The sequence below is a fragment of the Glycine soja genome, chromosome 15, assembly GCF_004193775.1.
Source record: "Glycine soja cultivar W05 chromosome 15, ASM419377v2, whole genome shotgun sequence".
Classification (NCBI taxonomy): Eukaryota; Viridiplantae; Streptophyta; class Magnoliopsida; order Fabales; family Fabaceae; genus Glycine; species Glycine soja.
This window is the reverse complement of record NC_041016.1, coordinates 36,181,729-36,198,375: the sequence shown is the minus strand read 5'-3', so window position 1 is coordinate 36,198,375 and position 16,647 is coordinate 36,181,729.

The window sequence follows — 16,647 nt, the reverse complement described above, 5'->3', positions numbered from 1 at the left end:
TACCATTAGGCAATGAGTAAGTATTAAATGAATCATCAAAACCTTTGATATCTTAAAACATAGAAAGAATTAATTAATTCTTATTTCATTTAGTGACAAATAAAATTATGGAGAAGACTATGTCCTTAGAGTACAAATCAAAAGGTTTATAGAAAAGTGATACTCATCATAATTTTAAAATGTAATGCTTTTCAATAAGCAATTTTATTGATCGATTTCTTAATAAGTTCTTTTAAGAAACTCATTAGTAAGATGAATAAAATCATTATGAGGATCAGTTTGCAGCTTATAGAATTAAAGTGCTAAATGCTAATTGCCAAGACCAAATTCTGTTGACATTACCAGCTTCTACAACCTCACACACATGTACATTAGCATTTGAATTCCTTTTAAGTATATGGAATAAGTGATTTTTATGTACTTCTATTTAATTTATATAAATTAAAATAAAATTTAGTTTACTTGAGAAAAATTAATTAAAATAATTTGTATGATTTTATGTGATAATTTCCAATAAGATCATAACTAAGTTAAAATTGTAATTGTACATTGTTAGTGCAAGGTTATACTATGTAAATTAGAAAGCAGTCAAAGGTAAATTATGAACCAATGCTTGTGTCTTGAGATAAATTAATTTGTGATTTACCTTTTTTTTAGTAAAATCAATGTTTCTTTTTTTATTTTTACCTAATCTACTTTAATCATTAGTTAAAAACATTCAAGGGATTTTCTTCTTGTACTAATAATTTTTCTTCTACACCTAGCATATTTTTTATAATTCCAAAATTGTCTTTACATATAGCCCATACGGATCTGTGGTGGTCCATACGGATTGTTAAAAATATGTTTTATAAAATAATTGAAAATTAAAATAATTTAAAATTAATGGCTCATGCAGGTCTTGCAACCGTAACTTTTGCGTTATTAGTACGACACTCTAATCAATTAAGTTAATAGACTAATTATGTTAAAAAACAAATAACGTCTTTATATATAACAACAAATTTTTTAATGTATATTTAATACACACATAAGCTTACATAATAAAAATTCTAATGTATATTTATTACACATATAAGCTAATGGATTATACAGATTGATAATTCGTATGTGGGTATATGTAAGGATAATTTTGGTTTTTTCTCTTACTTCTGGATGTATTGGAAAAATGGTGGGTGCTGGAAGAAAATCCCAACATTCAAATGTCAATTAGCCAAAATTCGACTTTGCTGTCCGTTAACCCAGGTACCCAAAATTTAATGGGTGTTGCTGTTCTTCCGTAGGACACTTGAAGAGTTTTTTTTTTTTTAATTTTTTTTTGAAAAATATTTGTGACGGATTAATTTAAAATTAATAGTTCAAGCAAGATTTGAACCCGTGACTTTTAAGTTATTAACACAACACTGTAAGGATAATTTTGGTTTTTTCTCTTACTTCTGGATGTATTGGAAAAATGGTGGGTGCTGGAAGAAAATCCCAACATTCAAATGTCAATTAGCCAAAATTCGACTTTGCTGTCCGTTAACCCAGGTACCCAAAATTTAATGGGTGTTGCTGTTCTTCCGTAGGACACTCGAAGAGTTTTTTTTTTAAAATTTTTTTTTGAAAAATATTTGTGACGGATTAATTTAAAATTAATAGTCAAAGCAAGACTTGAACCCATGACTTTTAAGTTATTAACACAACACTTTAACCAACTAAGCTAATGAATTAATTACATTATAAAATAAATAATGTTACTATACATAACATTAAAATTTCTAATGTATATTTAATGCGCATGTAAATTTAAATAATAAATTTTGTGATAATTAATTTTGATATAAATCATATGAATCATTTAATCTGTATATTTTTTTAAAAATAAAAAAATATTTACTATTACAAAATTTATATAATTAGCCAAATTCAAGTGAAGACGACAGCGGAGGAAAAGAAAAATGCAGAAGAGGAAGCTGAACTGATGTTGGGTGCGCGTTTTAATTTTTAAATTAAACAAAGGGTTTTTTTGCCCATCCAAGTGAAATGGTGGGTGCACCTAACCACACCCAAATTTAATTCCTTTCCTATCTACTCCGAGTTTAATTGGCTGGATACAAACCGTGGAGATTGGGAGAGCATTTCATCCTCATCTTGAATTCATTTTCTTTCATTTAATGCTTTATAACTTGTTCTATATAAAATAATTTATCTCATTTTAATTTGATTTACATGAGAACTTTTCACTTTTGCAAGAACTGTAGACAATTTAATATAAAATACTCATAATATAAATGAATAAGTTTCATTTCCAATAACCAAAATAATGTACATGGTTTAAAGATTTACAATTCAAACAACTGAGGATATGACTTAACTTAAAAAATCTAGAAACTAGTCTTGTACTAAACTTAAAAATCAAAATGCAAAAGCAAACTAATGGTAGCTGGCAGCAGATTATTGTATTAGGAAGACTTGAAGCATCATTTGGCTCCATGACACTATATGAAATTGGAACTGCTGGTTCTCTTGGCAAATCTCCAATTGTTAGCTATATTTCTCTCATTTTGATCTTCATGTCCCATAAAATTTAAACTCCTCCATATGCATCTGCCACATATTGAAAGGAAAACCGTTAGTCAAGCAGGAAAGAAATTAATTAAATACAGTCTAAGATAGAAAATAGCCAACACAATGCGTATAGCTTTCTAATTCCCTCTGCCAAAGGAGATTTTCCTTACCATTCCTGAACAGCACATCTTTATATCACACTTCCAGCACCAAATTTTTGTCTTGAGTTTATCACCATAAAATGGAAGGCTAGCTATATAGGTAGCTATAAGCATCTAAGTTGGATATGCCACTGATAAGCTTTAGGAGCACGAAGTTTGGTAATGCAGTTTCAAAATGGATTATTAAATTGTTATTATATGATACAATTACTATAAAAAAAATTGGGTAGAAATTCTAAGTCAAGATAAAAAAAAACCTTATGAAATGCATATAGTGCTATGAAAATTCACTTGTGCATTTTTCTAGAAAAGGTTATCTTGTTAGTAATTTTGGGTCATATATATATATATATATATATATATATATATATATATATATATATATATATATATATATCACATATGCAAGGGTAAGGCTGCGTACAACATCCATCCCCCATACCTTCGCATAGCGAAGAGCCTCTGGGCAATGGGGTACGAAGTTTTATATATATATATATCACATAATTGAATGAGTTAGGACCATTATATAATTAGCCAAAATATTAAAGTGGTCTAATTAATATAGAAGTATGGCTAATGGCATATATGTCATGAAAGGCTAATTGTGTACATACCATTAGTGATATTATAATTTGATGAGGGGCCAAATTATAATTATCAAATTTGGGGTGGCAGTTACCAAATATAAGAGGTTATGGGTCCCCACTTGTACACAAGAAAGAAAAGAAAAGGGTTCTCTACATTTGGAAGATCATAGAACCAATCTTCTGATCAATCTTTCATCATCATTCCATTATGGCTAATCCAAGTACGCTTTCGCATCTAGTTTTCATCATGATTTTGAGTATGGGAACACAAAGGAGTTCTATTCATCTTTGTACGGTAATTTCTCTCTACATGAATAGAAAACATGTGGTTTGGATTGATGATTGTTTGTTAGAATCAAAATTAGGCCGATTGATTGAATCCCAACATTTGGTATCAGAGCCACCCATACTTGATTCTTCATGTATGATGTTTGGACAACATACACATATTAGATACAGTGTTTTTTTATGAAAGAAATAAGATTATTATCACATTACTGTGGAATGAACAATGATATAAAGCATTTGGTATAAATTTAAATGCATCATTTATGTGTTTGTTCTTACTTTAGAGGCCACTACGGTATATTACAATAATAATCATGGGCCTCTATAATTTAAATAAATAAACTTAAAATAATTTACTCAAGAAACATTTTAATTTTGGATTTGGTGCATCAATGTTCAAAATTTAGTTATGGTATATCATTTTAATTATTTAGCATTTAAATGAGCTAATTGAATCAAGATATCACCAAAGTGACCTCTATTGTGTAGAATGTTCATGAAAAATGTTAAATGTTAACGTGTGTAATTATTTATATGAATGGTAATTGACTCAAAGGAAAGTTACCATTTAACTAAGTTACATACACACATGTGATGTTAAATGTGTAATAATTATGAGGTTTTGCATGTAAATGATAAGTCACATCAAAAGATGGGTTTGTTATTTGATAAGCTTTTATTATCAATGTTTGAACATTACCAAATACTTGATATTAATGGTGCACTAGATATCTTGAGATGAGATATACCATTATTTAAATGCATGCATTGATAACTGTTATGTGAGCAAATTATTGTATTATTTGTTTTGATCTTTTCAGTTGTTGTTTCTATATCTGCTAATCTGAATTCGGTTTCGGTTCTTAATGGTACAAATTTTAAGGACGGGAAAAAGAACATGCAAATTGTTCTTGGCTGCATGGATCTAGACCTTGCAGTAAGGATTGAGAAAGAAACCCCCTTCTTATGTGAATAGAGGAAACTTCATGAGAAGTGGGATCACTCAAATCGCATGAGTCTTATGTTCATTAAGCGTGCCATTCCTGAGGTCTTTAGGGGCACTATTTCAGATGATATAACTAGTGCCAAAGAATTCCTTGCTGAAATTGAAAAGCGCTTTGCAAAAAGCGATAAGACGGAAACAAGTACTCTCCTTCAGAACTTGATTTCCATGAAGTATCAAGGTAAAGGAAATGTCAGGGAATACATTATAGGAATATGGGAATGTCAAATATTGCTTCAAAATTAAGGACACTAAAGCTTGAGCTATCAGAAGAGTTGCTTATTTATTTAGTGCTAATTTCTCTACCTTCACAGTTTAGTCAGTTTAAGATCTCTTATAAGAAATGGTCTCTTAATGAGCTCATTTCATACTGTGTGCAAGGAGAGGAAAGGTTGAAGCAAGAAAGGATTGAAAGCGCTCATGTTGTGAGTACCTCTAAAGACAAGGGCAAAAGAAAAAGAATTGAGGAACCCAAGAATGAAGCTGCTAAGGGTCAAGCACAAAAGAAACAAAATCAAAGTGACAACTGTTTCTTTTGCAGTAAGCCTGAACATGTAAAGAAGAAATGTACCAAATATCATGCTTGGCGTGCAAAGAAGGGTATATTTCTTACTTTGTTCTAAGGTCAATTTAGCTTCAGTACCTAGAAACACTTGGTGGTTAGATTCTAGTGCCACTACTAACATCAGTGTTTCAATGCAGGGTTGCCTAAGCTACCGGAAGCCAATTCATTTTGAAAGATGGATCTATGTTGGAGATGGTAAATAGATGGAAGTGGAAGTTATAGGGCACTTTAGATTATTATTATGTACTACTTTTTTTTTTGGATTTGAATGACACTTTTGTTGTACCGTCATTTAGACGAAATTTGGTTTCAGTTTCTTATTTGGACAAATTGGGTTATTTGTGTTCATTTGAAAACAATATGCTCAGGTTGTCTTTCAATTCAAATATTGTTGGAACTGGTTCACTCTTGGCTAATGATAAGCTATATTTACTTGATACTGTAGCTTCCTATGGTGAATCCTTTAATGCAAACTTGCGTGGTACTAAGTGTAGAATTGATATTACAAACTGTGGAGCATTATGGCACAAGCGCTTAGGTCACATTTCTAAGAACAGAATTGAACGACTTGTGTCAAACAGAATCTTGGATTCCATTCATTTCACAAGCTTTGATGTTTGTGTTGAATGCATTAAAGGTAAACAGACCAAAAGCAAGAAATTAAGTGCACATAGGGCTACAGACGTCTTGGAATTGATACATATAGACATTTGTGGGCCATTTCATACACCTTCATGGAATGATCAACAATATTTTATATCATTCATAGATGATTACTCTAGATATGCTGATGTGATCTTGACTAGGAGCGGATCGCTTGATACAGGCTACAGAGATTTTGGATGACGTCACTTCCAGTGAAGGAAGATAAGTCAGGGTAGACGCCACAAGGATTACCTTGATAAGTCTGAGATTGGTTCAACAAGGAACCCAAAGAGAAGCTCTCACCAAATTTTATGAAAATTCCAATAGTCCTTTCATTGAAAACAAAAACCAATACTTATAGTGTATCTGAACAAAAAGATAAAAATAGACATGGGCCTTCAAAACAGTTTGGGCCAAAAAAATTATAAATAAAAAATTAGAACATATTTATTATGGGCCTTCAAATTAATCTGGGTTTTCATCAATAATTAATAGTCTTAATAGTGTCTCTACCTCTGGGCCTTCATCCTTCTCCACTTGGGCCTTCATCCTTCTCCACTTGGGCCTTCGTCCTTCTCCACTTGGGCCTTTAGCTTGTATTTGGCCAGTTTTAGGATTCTCATCATTCCCTCCTTCTTGGAAAACATTTGCCCTCAAATGTTCAGGATCATCACCGGGTTCAAGTGCCACTTCCTTCCTTTTCTTGTTGGCTTGCTTGGCATAGCTTTCCTTCTTCTTTGCAATTTGCACCTTCACTTGGTCATACAATCTTTTCACATACTCAACTTTGGCCTGTGCATCCTTATGCTGAGTCTCTTGGGGCTTACTGTTGTAAGTTGGCCTGTTAGGCAATGAAGCTTTTGGAAGGAGATCAACTTGATGTTCTATGCTTCTTGAAGGTGACAGTCCATGAGGAATCTCCTTGGGAAAGACATCTTTAAATTCCTGCAATAAGGGTTGAACACTAGGAGAAACATAAATAGTTAACTGATTAGAATTATCTCTCTCTCTCTTGTGTATCACTCCATCTCTCAAGTGTATCACTCTTCCTTTTTCTATTCCTCTGTGGTGCCTCATTGTTGTCTCTCTCTTGTTTTCTCTTTTCTCTCCTTCTGATTTGGTCATCACACACTTCTCTGAGGGATAGAGGTTTAAGAATAATTTTCTGGTCATGGTGCTGGAAAGAAATCTTGTTGGTGAAGCGATCATGCACTGCATTGGTATCCTCTTCAATGTTGGCCCTCACTAGTGCCATCTCCATCTCCTTGTCCTCAACAATCAAACTTCCCTGGGATAACCTCTGGAGTTTCTGTCGCATGGTTCTACTGTAGCTAGTTGGAACATACCTTTTTCGCATAACCCTTCTCATCTCAGTCCATGTATCTATCTCCCGCCCTTCTTCTCTCTTCATCTCTCTTTGATTTTTCTTCCACCAAACAAGGGCATAGTCTAAGAATGTAGCTGCTGCTAACTTCACCTTCTGCTCTTCAGGATAATCATTGTAGGAGAATGCATGCTGAATCTTCATCTCCCAGTCAAGGTAGGCGTTTGGGTCACTCCTGCCTTTAAAAGGGGATACATTGAGTTTTACTCCCTCAATTCTGTCTTGCCCCTCTATTCGGTTCGATCCATCATGGACCCTTCTATTGCCACCGTAAGGTCTCCCAGCATTTGGATTCATTTGGTGCTCTAGTCCTTCTATTCGCTTGTAGAGCTCTTCATTGTTACGGTTCAACAAATGTTGCATTTGTGTAGTCATCGCATCTAGTAATAAGCATTGAGATCCGTCCAGTTGATGATATACACCACCATTGTCACCAGCTCCTACCATGATTAAGGAACAAAGAATTTTGCAGTAATTTTTTTTAAAAAAAGATTCAAGACCTCACCATACTCTACTCACGTGTTTCTCTCTTTGATGGTAGTTCACTCGTGTTTGATGCTCTCAATATAGGCTTTTACGTGATGTTTTCACTCTTGCCTTTTACCACTCACTCCCTCTTAAGTTCCTGGGTGAATCAAATTAGACACACAAGGTATATAACAGGAAAGACAATTTAATTATCACTGACTGTGTAGCAGATTTAATTTGGATAACAAATCAAATTTGATTTTGGTTAACAGATTAGACTTGATTTGGATTTAGATTTGATTTGGATAACAAATTAGACTTGATTTGGATAACATATTGGATTTGATTTGGATAACAGATTAGACTTGATTTGGATAGCAGATTGGATTTGATTTGGATAACAGATTAGATTTGATTTGGATAACAGATTTTGATTTGATTTGATTTGGATAACAGATCTGATTTGAATAACAAATTTTGATTTGATTTGATTTGGATAACAGATCAGATTTGGATAACAAATAGAATAAACAAGGAAGATAACAAATAAGATAATAGATAGAATAAAAAAGATTTGAATAACAGACTTGTCAAACAAAAAAAAAATGCCTCTAATTGCCTCAATTTCGTGTTCAAAGATCAAACACCCACTTTTTTTTTCAAAATTTCTGCAACTTTTTTTTTAACTTGAAACAAAACTCAAACATATTTTTTTTTTACACAAAGTCTGAAAGAAACAAAAAACAAGAACAAGAACAAAAACGTGACAAGAACGAAACAAAGACACAAACAAGACGCAAACAAGAAAAACAAATAACAAAACAAGGACAAAAAACCAGAACACAACAAGACCCAAACAAGAACGAAACAAGACGCAAACAAGAATGCAAATAACAGAACAAGGACAAAACACGAACCTGGACAAATTACAAAGAAAAAAAAATAGGATAGGATAAAACCTGTATCAAGAGCCGAAGCTCTGATACCAGATGATGTGATCTTGACTAGGAGCGGATCGCTTGATACAGGCTACGGAGATTTTGGAGGACGCCACTTCCAGTGAAGGAAGATAAGTCAGGGTAGACGCCACAAGGATTACCTTGATAAGTCTGAGATTGGTTCAACAAGGAACCCAAAGAGAAGCTCTCACCAAATTTTATGAAAATTCCAAAAGTCTTTTCATTGAAAACAAAAACCAATACTTATAGTGTATCTGAACAAAAAGATAAAAATAGACATAAGCCTTCAAAACAGTTTGGAAAAAAAAAATTATAAATAAAAAATTAGAACATATTTATTATGGGCCTTCAAATTAATCTGGGCCTTCAGCAACAATTAATAGTCTTGATAGTGTCTCTACCTATGGGCCTTCATCCTTCTCCACTCGGGGGCTTTGTCCTTCTCCACTTGAGCCTTTAGCCTGTATTTGGCCAGTTTTAGGATTCTCATCATATGCATACTTATTTCTTATACATGAAAAGTCACAATCTCTGGATGTGTTCAAAATATTTAAAGTTGAAGTTGAAAATCAACTCAACAAAAGAATAAAGTGTGTCAGATCTGATCGTGGTGGTGAATACTATGACAAATATGACGGTTCAGGTGAACAACGTCCAGGGTCACCTAGCATGAATGGTGTGGCTGAAAGACGAAACATAACTCTTAAGAATATGGTAAGAAGCATGATTTGTCATGCTAACTTACCAGAGTCACTCTGGGAAGAGGCACTAAAGACTACAACTTACATTCTAAATAGAGTGCCAACCAAGGCAGCTGCCAAAACACCTTATGAGCTTTGGGTTGGGTGAAAGCCTAGTCTGAAACATTTTCATGTATGGGGATGTCCAGCTGAGGCAAGGCCTTATAAACCAAATGAAAGGAAATTAGACTCTCGAACAGTGAGCAACTACTTTATTGGTTATTCTGAAAGATCCAGGGGCTATAAATTTTATGATCACAAATTAAAGACAATTTTTGAGACAGGAACCACCGCATTCTTTGAGGATATTGAGTTTGGGGGGAAGAATAAGGTTAGAGACTTTGTCTTATAGGAAGAATCAGTGACAATTCCAAAACTGATTCATACAGTTGCTTTTGATAAAGCAAATTCGGAACATCTACAAGATATTGTTATTGAACCCCCCACTCAAGATAATTTGGTCGTTCATGAAGAACAAACTCAAGATCCTTAAGAACCTATGCTTCATGAGCCAATACCTTTGCAGAGATCTACAAGAGAAAGGAGAAGTGCTATTCCAGATGATTATGTGGTATTTATCTAGGAACAAGAGGAAAATAATGGTATGATGGAAGATGACCCAGTCAACTTCCATCAAGCCATGCAAGATTCTAACTCAGAAAAGTGGATTGAAGCAATGAATGAGGAGTATAAGTCCATGCAAGACAACAAGGTTTGGGAACTTGTCCCATTACTTGAAGGTGTGAAACCCATTGGTTGCAAATGGATATTTAAGACCAAGCGGCATTCCAAAGGTAATGTGGAGAGGTATAAGGTTCGTCTTGTGGCGAAGGGCTATACCCAAAAGGAAGGGATTGACTTTAAAGTTTCATCGAAAGACTCTTTCAGGAAAATCATGGCTCTTGTTACATATTATGATTTGGAGTTTCATCAAATGGATGTCAAGACAACATTTCTCAATGGCAACATTGATGAGACAATTTATATGGTGCAACCAGAAAACTTGGTGTCAGGAGACCCAAAGAATATGGTTTGCAAATTGACAAAATCCATTTATGGGCTAAAACAGGCCTCTCATCAATGGTACCACAAATTTCATCAAGTAACTCTCTCATTTGGTTTCAAGATGAATCTTGTTGATGATTGTGTGTATCACAAATTCAGTGGGAGCAAGTACATTTTCCTAGTCTTATATGTTGATGACATACTGCTTGCCACAAATGATATAGGCATGTTGCACCAAACCAAGAGATTTCTATTAAGAAACTTCGAAATGAAAGATCTTGGTGACGCCTCCTTTGTATTAGGAATTCAGATACACCGAGATTGATCTTAGGGTATTCTAGGATTATCACAAAGGAACTATATTGAAAAGGTACTTAAAAGGTTTGGCATGCAAAAATGTAAATTCGGGGATACTCCAGTTGCTAAGGGAGACAAGTTTAGTCTCAAACAGTGCCCAAAAGGAAATTTGGAAATTCAGGAAATGCAGAAGATTGCCTATGCATCAGTTGTAGGGAGTTTGGTGTATGCCCAAGTATGCACGCGTCTGGATATAGCATACATAGTTGGGGTATTAGGCATATATTTAAGCAATCTAGGAATGGATCATTGGAAAGCAACCAAAAGAGTTATGAGGTATTTGAAGAGAACAAAGTATTATATGCTTACATACAAGGGTAAGATCAGTTGGAGATCACTGGGTATTCTGACTCGGATTTTGCAGGATGCCTAGATAGTTTGAGATCTACTTCAAGTTACATTTTCATGTTAGCTGGTGGTGCAGTTTCATGGCGCAGTGCCAAGCAAACCCTTACTACTTTATCCACCATGGTGGCAGAATTTGTGGCATGTTTTGAGGCATCAAATCATGGAATATGGCTGAGAAATTTTGCCAGGGGGTTGGAAATTATGGAAGGAATTGAAAGACCACTTAAGTTATATTGTGACAACAAATCAACTGTATTGTATTCTAACAACAATAGGAGCTTGACCAAGTCGAAGCATATTGACATCAAGTTCCTAGTTGTTAAGGAAAGGGTACAGAGTGGACAAATTTTCATAGAACACTTAGGGACAAACTCCATGATAGCAGATCCTCTTACTAAGGGACTTCCACCCAAGGTCTTTCATGAGCATGTTGCTCATATGGGTGTTTTACAGTTCGAGGAATCTTTGGTTTAGTGGGAGTTAGTCACTTTTATGTATTTTATGTTCTGTTAGATTTTATGTATGCATACATTGACTTTTGGATATATTTGGTTATATATATATGGTTTATTATTCGGTTATTACACTTTGTACATTAAGGTTATTAAATGATCTCATTGAGGTAAAGTAGGACCAGTTGAAAATAGACGTGTACAGGCCACCTTCACGTAATTTTTCATGCTACACATTTCATGATGAGTCTATGTCATTTGATTCTGTCAGCATTAGTGATCATTGATGAGTTTAGTTGTGATTGATACAATGAAAACTGCTTTGGTTCTACAAGCAGATGTAATCAATGGACAAGGTTTTTGGAATATGCTCAAGGCATGTAATGACAAATTTTGAACTCATAAAGTCTAACACATTCATAAGGATGTAAGGATATATATATATATATATATATATATATTCGTGACCAATGAAAGATTGTTAGCAAGTTTGGGTCATACATATATATATCACATAATTGAATGAGTTAGGGTCATTATATAATTAGTCAAAATATTAAAGTGGTCTAATCAATATAAAAGTATGGCTAAGGGCATATATGTCATGAAAGGCTAATTGTGTAGATACCATCAGTAATATTATAATTTGATGAGGGACCAAATTGTAATTATCAAATTTGGGGTAACTGATGGCAGTTACCAATATAAGAGGTTATGGTTCCCATTTGTAGAGAGCAATGCGTACAGTTTCTCTTTATCCTCGTCTGAAGAGAAAATTCAGAGAAAGAAAAGAAAAGGGCTCCCTACATTTGGAAGATCATAAAACCAATCTTCTGATCAACCTTTCATCATCATTCCATTATGGCTAATCCAGGTACTCTTCTGTGTGGCATCCCCAAAATAATGTCTGGTTTATTAGTAATGATTTAAATAACAAAACATGGGAATTTTTTTTTTCTTTCTCTATTTCACAGTAATTAAGTTCAGAAGGAAAATCATCGCCATGGAGTCCTGAATGGCCAGTTCACAACTCTATTCGAAGTCATTTCTTTCTGATCACGCATAACATCTAAAATATTTTGCTTTTTCAAAGGAAAGGTATGCCAGCCATTACTTTAGGTCATCACGTGAAAACAATAAAATAAAATACGGTCGGTAAACTCCTTTGCAAATAAAGTTTGCTAATGCTTTCTTTTCAAATAACAAGATTAAACATAAGTGCATTCATCATTTAAAACTGTCCAAAATATGGGAGTTTTGCAAAATACATAGTGTCATCCAGAGCAAAGGTGTCCACTGTGGTGGCTTTAGCCACATGTATACAATCATCAAATTCCTATACAATAGGTCTACCCATACAAAAACAAAAGAGTAAACCTAACAGTCAGTCCTAGATACACCCACCCTCGAAAAGTATATAAAACTGGTCCAATGAGCTGTCTACTATGATGAAGAGCCTCCAGTAATCGCCATCTCTCCAGGGCCACTATCCTCCGTAGAGTCTACCTCAGATGCCGACATGACGTCCTCGGGAGAATCCACCTCAGGGAGTGGGTCCTCATCACCCTCTAGAAAGTCAAGAGCATGCACAGCAGGCTCAGGAGGTAGCTCCTCAGGGTCTTCCTCGGATGACGTCACCTCGATCACTTGGACTGGCTCCACTAGACGGTATGGTGTAGGCGTGGGTAGTATCCACTCCACAGTGCGCTGAAGCGTGCGCGCGGGTTCATCTGGATGCACCAATGAAGTAGCTGTGAATCGAATCGTGCCCCGGAATCGGCACCTCACATTGCCTTTGAGGGTCTCCCAAGCTCCCTCTAGGCACTCCATCTCTACTCGATCATGGATTAGTTGCGCCGCCATCGTGATCTACAAGAAAGAAAAGGAAAGGGGTAGACTCTTTCACGAGAGATCTAATTGCGGTAGCAACACAATGTGTCCCATAACCACTACATGCAAGTAAAAGGGATATCTCAAGGCTTTTCATCTCTGGTAATCGATTACACCTCATTGGTAATCGATTACCAGAGGCCAAACTCGAATTACATAGCTTCAGGACGTGAAAACCTGCAAAATGCATTGTGTAATCGATTACACATGACTGGTAATCGATTACCAGCGGCTTATTCCTCTGTGTAATCGATTACACAGCCTGGTAATCGATTACCAGAGGCCCATTCAACATTCCAGTCCCATTTCTAAGCCTGGTAATCAATTACACCCCTTGGTAATCGATTACCAGAAGCCCTCCTAGCTTCCTGATCTCGTTTTCAAGCCTGGTAATCGATTACACTCCCTTGGTAATCGCCAGAGGCCATCTTAGCTTCCTGTCTTCACTTTTAAGCCTTGTAATCGATTACCTACCCTTGGTAATCGATTACCAGAGGCCATATCCCAAATCTCACTCAAGACTCATTGCTGGCCAGCCACCACACAAGCCTCCCTGCTTTGTGGTCTTTGTTCTTTTATCGGTTGATTGCCAGGAGCTCGCCTGTTTAGGTACATCACAGGTTCTCACTGACTGACTATGCCTGGGTTGGGTCGGGATTGGTCAAGCTTGGTTTTGGGCAATAGCACCCCACCTGACGTCCCCAAGGTCTCCTGACCCCCGCGACATATCTCCAGGTACCACTCTGTGGTCAACGGATAAAAGTAGGAAGTCTCACCCTTCCACACTTCCTCATTTCAAGCTTGTAGGATTATGGGGTATCCATCACATGTGGTACTAGGTGGCGGTCGGGCGATGGTGCAAAACAATTCTCCACATCCACAAATCACGTATAAACCCACCATCCCTTGTTGCCCACCTCAACTAAGCTCACGTACTCCCACGTAGCCCTTATCCTCGTTCCTCTCAATGCCGGGTCCCCATCAATCCTCCCAAGCTTCCAAAAAATCCAAGTAATTCAACATCCAAGCATCAGGAACTAACACAGCCAAGAAAACAGGGCAGAGGCAGAAAACTCTGCCCAAAACACAAACCAACATCACAGCTTTTCACACTCAAATACCCCAGTAATATTCTCTTCGTTCCAATTCGTTAACCGTTGGATTGACTCGAAAATTTTACTGGAAGTCTCTAGCACATAAATCTACATTATGACCGTTGGGATCTGCTAGAAAACGTCCAGAACCAAATCTGTACTACTCTTTCCACAACCAGCAAATACACAACACTTTCTGCACAAAGCCAAAATTCTGCTGCACCTATTTGACAGCAAAATTCTGCATAAAGTGCAGATTTTCGAAATCACACTTTCCCTCATCCAATTTTGCCCAAATTGAATCCTACAAGTCCCAAATCATGTATCAATCATGTCTAAACCAAGGACAAGCTTCAGACCAAAGCAATTCAAAATCTAGGTATCTAAAACCCCTCAATTTAGTGGATTTTCGAGGTTTGAGAAGTGAAAATGAGAATGGGGTAAATTTGGAACAAAATCTCACCTCACACAAGTCTATATCATCAATCTAAACTTGCTCAAACTGGTTTTACGACAAAAATTCTACCGAATCAAAATTTGACTCCTCAACACCCAATTTTACCCTGGAAATGGCTCTTGCCTTCACTTTGGTCATTTTTTTTTCTCTCTTGCACAACCCAAGCTTTCTCATAAGTCCTAAATGACATTTCAAACTAGGATTAACTCCCTTTAACCTCCAAATACCACTAAATCCAGATTTGGCCTTCCAACTCTCAAAGCCTCACTCTTTTTCCACTCATAACACTACATTCTCACTTTCTAACCCTAGGTTAACTCTACCCTTCATCCCTAGCAGTTTTCCATCAACAATTTCAGCACATAAACATCACAAGTATCATCATAAAAACCCTAAAACTGAATGGGTAAGCTTGACTCACACCAAACATGGCAAGTTCAACACGCTTTCAACAAATCTCTTCACAAATAATTATCACAAAGCATAAACCAAGTAAAACTACCCATCATATCTCCCAAAGCCCCATACCCATGAAAATTTAGGTGAGTAGAAGTCTACCCAAACCTGAGGTTTCGAGGTCCCACACGTAGAGATGCGCTTCACGACTCCAAAAATGCCTTCCTTTCGCGATTTGGAGCAGAAATGGTGACCAAAGGTTGGAGCTTTAATGGAGGCTTCAATGGAGAGGAAGGAGAAAGAAAAAGCAACATGAGGGAGAGGGAGAAAGCTTCTGAAATTTTTTGTTGAGTGAGGAGAGAGAGAAAATAGCTTTTTGGTTTAAAGAGGCTTTTCTCTTTTCTATTATTTTATTTTAAGCTATGCCACATGTCTCCATTTGAGTGGAGCAAAAAGGCCCACTTTTTCTCTTGATGTGACTCATGCTCTTCCACATGAAGAGAAAAATCTGACCTTTTGAAATGCCAAAATCCTGCCTCAGTTTGCGTGCCGTTTCTCTGGTTCCAGTCCCTCGCGTTTCTCTGCGCCTGTCGGGGCCAGTTTTCGAAAGTAGGCAATATATATATCAAAACGCTCAGAATAAAACCCCGAGTGTGGTGCAGAGGTTGGTTTTGTTAAATTTTAAGTTGCACGCAAAAAGATGATTTTTAGACTAATTAATGGAGAATTAACCTATTACCATCCAATTATGGATTTCTCTTCGTTAATTAGCCTAATTCGCGTATCTTTCCCCCAATATACTTGCTTCTACCAGGAGTATATACATATATACATACACTGAATAATACTCATATATATATATATATAACCATCCAAAATGCACCGTTTACAAAAATTCCGGGTAGAAATTTCCAGGATGTCACATTCTGCATCTAGTTTTCATCATGATTTTGAGTATGGGAACACAAAGGGGTTTTATTCATTTGTGTATAGTAATTTCTCTCTACATGAATAGAAAGCATGTGGTTAGGATTGATGATTGTCTGTTAGAATCAAAATTAGGCCGATTAATTGAATCCCAATATTTGGAATTGAATCCCAACATATCTAAGTTGGATATGCCACTGATAAGCTTTAGGAGCACGAAGAGTCTAGTAATGAAGTTTCAAAATGGATTATTAAATTGTTATTATATGATACAATTACTATAAAATAAATTGGGTAGAAATTCTAAGTCAAGATAAAAAAAAACCTTATGAAATGCATATAGTGCTATGAAAATTCACTTGTGCATT